This window comes from Mus caroli, chromosome 18 (genome assembly GCF_900094665.2).
Source record: "Mus caroli chromosome 18, CAROLI_EIJ_v1.1, whole genome shotgun sequence".
NCBI classification, from domain to species: domain Eukaryota; kingdom Metazoa; phylum Chordata; class Mammalia; order Rodentia; family Muridae; genus Mus; species Mus caroli.
In genome coordinates this window covers 11,467,253-11,474,640 of record NC_034587.1, presented here as the reverse complement: position 1 = coordinate 11,474,640, position 7,388 = coordinate 11,467,253, and the positions used below count along the sequence as shown (strand labels likewise).

The window sequence follows — 7,388 nt, the reverse complement described above, 5'->3', positions numbered from 1 at the left end:
AAAAAGGAGTAGAAGGCAGGGAATAAACTCGGAGGTGAAATCAACCAAGTAGGAAAAAAAGAACTATACAATGAATGAACAAAACCAGGAGCTGGTTTTTGAGAAAATCAACAACATAGATAAACCCTTAGCTAGACTAACCAGAGGGCACAGAGACAGTACCCAAATTAACAAAATCAGAAATGAAAAGGAAGATACAACAGCAGAAACTGAGGAAACTAAAAAAAAATCATCAGATCCTACTACAAAAGCCTATACTCAACACAACTGGAAAATCTGGATCTGGATGAAATGGACAATTTTCTAGACAGATACCAAACACCAAAGTTAAATCAGGATCATTAAATGATCTAAACAGTTCCATAACCCCTAAAGAAATAGAAGCAACCATTAAAATCTCCCAACCCCCCCCCAAAAAAAAATCCCAGGAACAGATGGTTTTAGTGCAGAATTCTATCAGACCTTCAAAGAAGACCTAATACTAATACTCTTCAAACTATTCCATAAAGCAGAAACAAAGGAGCACTGCCCAATTTGTTCTATGAATACACAATTATGCTGATACCAAAACCACACAAAGACCCAACAAAGAAAGAGAACTTCAGACCAATTTCCTTTATGAAAATCAATGCAAAAATACTCAATAAAATTCTTGCCGGTGGAGCACCTTGGGGAGCCAGCTTGGGTTCCAGATCCCACAGCAACTAGTCTGCCCAGGTGAGTGTTCGGACTACAGAAGCTACACAGCTTCTGGGACAGACTCCGTTTTGGGCTTCAGACATCCAGGCACCTTCCCCAACAGAGGAGAGGTGTCTGGCCTATCCTGGAGGGCTCTGCCACAGAGCACGTGGGGGAGCCATCTTGGGTCCCAGATCCCTGAGAGATTAGTCTGTTCAGGTGAGAGTGCAGACTACAGAACCTATACAGCTTCTGGGACAGGCAGAAGCAACAGAGCTTCTGGGATAGACCTCGTTTCGGGCTCCAGACATCCAGGCACCTTCCCTGCCAGAGGAGAGGTGTCCACCCCGTCCAGGAGGGCTCTACTGTGGAGCCATCTTGGGTCCCGGATCCAACAGACACTAGTCTGCACAGGTGAGAGTGTGGACTACAGAAGCTACACTGCTTCTGGGACAGGCAGAATTGACACAACTTCAGGGAAAGGCCCTATTTCAGGCCTTCATCTTCAGCCAGGAGGCAAGTCCTAACGCCAGATATCTGTGCACCTTCCCTGCAAGAGGAGAGCTTGCCTGCAGAGAGTACTCTGACCACTGAAACTCAGGAGGGAGCTAGTCTCCCAGGTCTGCTGACAGAGGCTAAAAGAATCACGGGAGGAAAAAGCTCCAACCAGAGACAACTATAACAACTAACTCCAGAGATTACCAGATGGTGAAAGGCAAACGTAAGAATCTTACTAACAGAAACCAAGACCACTCAACATCATCAGAACCCAGCACTCCCACCTCACCCAGTCCTGGATACCCCAACATAGCTGAGAAGCAAAACTCGGATTTAAAATCATATCTCTTGATGCTTGTAGAAGACATCAAGAAGGACTTTAATAACTCACTTAAAGAAATACAGGAGAACACTGCTAAATAGGTAGAAGTCCTTAAAGAAATACAGGAAAACAGAACCAAACAGGTGATGGAATTGAACAAAACCATACAAGACCTAAAAAGGGAAGTAGACACAATAAAGAAAACCCAAAGTGAGACAACACTGGAGATAAAAACCCTAGGAAAGACATCTGTAACCATAGATGTGAGCATCAGCAACAGAATACAAGAGATGGAAGAGAGAATCTCAGGTGCAGAAGATTCCATNCCTTATGAATATCTATGCAAAAATACTCAATAAAATCCTTGCAAACCGAATCCAAGAACACATCAAAACGATCATCCATCATGACCAAGTAGGCTTCATCCCAGGGATGCAGGGATGGTTTAATATACAGAAACCCATCAACGTAATCCACTATATAAACAAACTCAAAGACAAAAACCACATGAACATCTCGTTAGATGCTGAGAAAGCATTTGACAAAATCCAACACACCTTCATGATAAAAGTTTTGGAAAGATCAGGAATTCAAGGCCCATACGTAAACATAATAAAAGCAATCTACAGCAAACCAGTAGCCAACATCAAACTAAATGGAGAGAAACTCGAAGCAATCCCACTAAAATCAGGGACTAGACAAGGATGCCCACTTTCTTCCTACCTATTCAATATAGTATTTGAAGTTCTAGCCAGAGCAATTCGACAACAAAAGGACATCAAGGGGATCCAAATTGGAAAGGAAGAAGTCAAAATATCACCAGTTGTAGATGATATGATAGTATATATAAGTGACCCCAAAAATTCCACCAGAGAACTCCTAAACCTGATAAACAGCTTCAGTGCAGCAGCTGGATATAAAATTAACTTAAATAAATCAATGACCTTTCGCTACACAAAGGATAAACGGACTGAGAAAGAAACTAGGGACACAATATCCTTCACTATAGTCACAGATAATATAAAATACATTGGTTTGACTCTAACTAAGGAAGTGAAAGATCTGTATAATAAAAAGTTCAAGTCTCTGAAGAAAGAAGAAGATCTCAGAAAATGGAAAGTTATCCCATGCTCATGGATCAGCAGGATTAATATAGTAAAAATGTCTATCCTGCCAAAAGCAATCTACAGATTCAANGCAATCCCCATCAAAATTCCAACTCAATTCGTTATAGTGTCAGAAGCAATTCTCAAATTCATCTGGAATAACAAAAAACCCAGGATAGTCAAAACTATTCTCAACAATAAAAGAATTTCTGGGAGAATCAGCATCCTGGACCTCAAGCTATAGTACAGAGCAATAGTGATAAAAACTGCATGATATTGGTACAGTGATAGGCAGCTGGATCAATGGAATAGAATTGAAGACCCAGAACTGAATCCACACACCTATGGTCACTTGATCTTTGACAAAGGAGCTAAAACCATCCAATGGAAAAAAAGACAGCATTTTCAACAAATGGCACTGGTTCACATTGTGGTTTGCATGCTGAAGAATGCAAATCGATCAGTTCTTATCTCCTTGTACAAAGCTCAAGTCTATGTAGATCAAAGACCCCTGCATAAAACCAGAAGCTAATAGAAACCAATATAAAAGAAAGTGGGGAAAAACCTTGAACACATGGGCACAGTGTTCCTGAACAGAACACCAATATCTTATGCTCTAAGGTCAAGAATTGACAAATGGGATCTCATAAAATTACAAAACTTCTGTAAGGCTAAGAACACTGTCAGTAGGACAAAACCACAACCAACAGTTTGGGAAAAGATCTTTGCCAGCCCTACATTTGATAGAGTGCTAATATCTAATATATACAAAAAACTCAAGAAGTTAGGCTCTAGAGAACCAAATAACCCTATTAACAAATGGGATACAGAGATAAACAAAGAATTCTCAACTGAGGGATACCAAATGAATGAGAAGCACCTAAAGAAATCCACAAAATCCTTAGTCACCAGGAAATGGAAATCAAAACAATTCTGAGATTCCACTTCACAGCAGTCAGAATGGCTAAGATCAAAAACTCAGGTAACAGCAGATGTTGACCAGGATGTGACGAAAGAGGAACACACTTCCATTGCTTGTAGTATTGAAAGCTGGCACAACAACTCTGGAAATCAGTCTGGCAGTTCCTCAGAAAACTTAGTAGTACTAAGCATAGTACTTACTACCTGAGGACCCAGCAATACCACTCCTGGGCATATACCCAGAAGATGCTCCAGGCTCTCTCTTCTTTGCCTGCTTGCCTTGTGGGACTGAGCAACTGCCAGATCCTTGGACTTCTCTTCACAGCTACTGCTGACCATTGTTGGGGATTTGGACTACAGACTGTACACCCAGTTCTCATTATGCATCAGAAAAATGAAAAAAAAAAACAGAAAAAAATTCTATGGAAGAAAGGAATTCACTTAGCCTTTTCTGAGAAATGTAATGCCAGTTTGGAAGCTTTAAGAAGTTGTACTTTCCCCAAAACTTGTGATTTCTGAAAGCTAAGCTGGGAAGGCCAGTTGCTTGGCATCGGCAGGTGAAGCCTTTCCAGTGTAAGAAGGGTCTTCACATCCAGAAAACATGGATTCAGGATGTACCGCTTTGTTCAAAGACAAAGTCTGGACTGGCTACTCAAAATGTTAGTACTTTGTACGCCAAAGTGAAAAGAAAAGATACTAAACACTTCATTTCCTCCTCAAAGTGTCTCCTGAAACTTCAAGCAGATAAATTATTTTCTTCAGCAAAGAACTTGGGCCATAAATACTGCAGAGAGAAAAGCCCCCTGAAGGCAGTTCCTGGTTTGTCAGCAAACACTGTTTTAGGTAGAGCCAATGGTCACAAACCTAGCACAGACCCACAAGCTTCAGACTTTCCCAGGAAGTTCAGTGGGGAGAGCCAAAGTCCAGGTGACAGTGGCAAGACTGTGGTCTTGAACAAACATAGAAAGCGAGTTTGTTATGCCTGCTACCAAGGGCTAGAGCACCACAGGACAGGAGACTCCTGATTCCAAAACAGTTCCAACTTAACCAACACTGAAGAGTCAAAGTGGCTCTGATGATGTATGAGAAACTGTCCATGGTTAGATTCCGTATGGGATTTTCAGATCCCAGCACTTCAGAACAGAAAGCAGAGTTTGCAAGCTAAGAGGCCCAGCGAAGCTTCATAGAGGTCACTGGGGACACCATCAAGAGAACCTTAGGGATAATAAGACTGACGGTGACAATTGCAGTCCAGTCCCTTCCCTAGAACCTAAAGACACTTGTCGGTGTCAGTCATACTTTCCAGACTTGGACAGCAGTGCTGTGGTGAAGGGAAAAAACTGTCATGTGCCTGGTGGCCACACTAAAGAAAGCTTGTCCTGGACAAGGAGTGTGGTTTAGATGACACATTCCCTGACCAGAAGAATGGCTGTGCCACATATACTTGGGACCAGTCGTCCTCTTCTCCTAAGTGCAAATGTACAGAGCAAATTCATGAAACCCTTTAACGGAAGGAACATCCTTCTAGTGACAATTCACTCTGGACACTGAAAGAGCACTTACGACGCTGGGTCAGGAAAGTGGGACAAGTGCTGTCAGCAACGACAGAGTGAAACTGCCAGTGTCTGGAGCAGACAAATCTGTGAGTAGTGTAGATGGGCCTGTGTCTGAGGAGCCTGCTCAGAACGAGAACTTCCAGATGGAGGAGGATGGGTCCCTCAAGCAGAACATTCTTAGGTCTAAGCTGCTAGGCCACCCTTACTGTAAAAGTCCACTGGACGCTCTCTTGGTGTACAGTGAACTCAAAGGAGAAAACCAAATGGCAGGTGGCAAGAGCAGCCAGACAGCGTCTCCAGTGGATGATGAGCAGCTCTCAACCTGCCTTTCTGAATTCCTAGATGAGGTTATGAAAAAGTATGGAAGTCTGGTCCCACTCAGTGAAAAAGATGCCCTTGGGAGATTAAACGAAATCTTTAGAAGACTTTTCTAATAGCAAACCATTTATCAATAGGGAAATAACAAACTACCGGGCCAGACATCAAAAGTGTAACTTCCGAATCTTCTACAATAAGCACATGCTGAATATGGACAATCTGACAACTTTGGATGGTCAGAATTGGTTGAATGACCAGGTTATTAATATGTATGGTGAGCTTATAATGGATACAGTCCTAGACAAAGCTCACTTCATCAACAGCTCTTTCTATAGACAGCTGGTAATGAAAGGCTATAACAGTTCAGAGATGGACTAAGAAGGTGGACTTGTTTAGAAAAAACTCTTCTGTTGATTCCCATTCACCTGGAGGCCCACTGGTCTCTCATTCCAGCTGCATTATTTCATTTTATGATTCCCAAGGCATTCATTTTAAATTCTGTAAAGAGAATACAAGAAAGTATTTGCTGACTGAAGCCAGAGGAAAAAAATAGACCTGAATTTCTTCAGATTTGGCAGACTGCTGTTAAAAAGTGTATTCCACAACAGAAAAATGAAAGTGACTGTGGAGTCTTTGTGCTCTAGTACTGCAAGTGCCTCGCCTGAGAGCAGCCTTTCCAGGTTTCTCAAGAAGACATGCCTCGTGTGCAGAAGAGGATCTGTAAGGAGCTGTGTGAGTGCCGGCTCCTGGACGGAGACTCACTCAGCAGCGACTCCAGAAGGCGCCATGATGGAGCAGATGGTTTGTTACTTGAATCTCCAAACACTTACTGAATCTTTACAGATATTTCAGATTGGTGGTATTGGGCCACTTACTGTTACCTCAGATTTAATTTTGCCCTTCATTTCTCCTGCTATCATGTACTTTTTAATGTTCAATTTAGTTTCATTTTTAACTTTATGGATTCCATTCATCCATCCCATATTTAATGTTTATTATCCAAATGCATGCATATAGACAGAGAATGCTGTAAAGAGTATTTTGAAAAAGCCTAGTAGATTTGGTGCAGCTTTTGAAACATAGTTAGATATGAACTGAATACAGGTTTAAGAGTTAACCCCAGAATCAAGATGTTTTTGATACAGCATAGCTCAGAGTAGATGTTCCCTATGGCATAAAGGGCAGCCAGGAGTGTTGTGGAAAGCCAGTCACGTTTCACTTGCTGCAGCAGCACCTTTTGCTGATGTCCCTCAGCTGAGTCTCCGGCATGAGACAGATTCCTTCTGAAGGCGAGGGGGAGGGGCTCTTCTGCTTAGGGATTTGGTGCTTGCCAGCACAGGGCTGATCTGAGAAGAGTTAAGGTATGGAAAAAAAAAAAAGGTAGTATCCTTGGGTGCCAGTTACTTTATTTTTAAAAAGGCAGGGGGGCTGTTATTTTGTTTTGTTTTGAGACAAAGTCTCACTATGTATTTTGTTTTGTTTTGAGACAAAGTCTCACTATGTAGCCCAAGCTGCCCAGGAGCTCACATTAGCTAGGCTGGCCTCAAACTTAAGCGAAACCTGTCACTGTCTCCCCAGTGCTGGTAATATACGTACATACCAATACACTCTACAGTAAGATTCCCATTTTGGTTTTAAGAATTATAATACATAGATTAAAGAAGGAGGAGGAGGAGGAGAAAGAAGGAGAAGGAGAAGGAGAAAGAAGGAGGAGAAAGAAGGAGAAGGAGAAAGAAGGAGGAGGAGAAAGAAGGAGGAGGAAGAGGAGGAGGAGGAGAAAGAAGGAGGAGGAGGAAGAGGAGGAGGAGAAGGAGAAAGAAGGAGGAGGAGGAAGAGGAGGAGGAGGAAGAGAAAGAAGGAGGAGGAGGAGAAGAAGCTCCAACATGTAATAAGAACACATGCTCCACTATGTTCATAGCAGCCTTATTTATAATAGCCAGAAGCTGGAAAGAACCCAGATGTCCCTCAACAGAGGAATGAATACAGAAA

The 7,388-nt window shown here is 42.2% G+C and overlaps 1 pseudogene; it reads left to right on the top strand.

The window, feature by feature from the left end:
* Positions 1-3,906: 3,906 nt before the first annotated feature.
* LOC110285112 lies at positions 3,907-6,232 on the top strand (annotated as a pseudogene).
* The last annotated feature ends 1,156 nt before the right edge of the window (positions 6,233-7,388 follow it).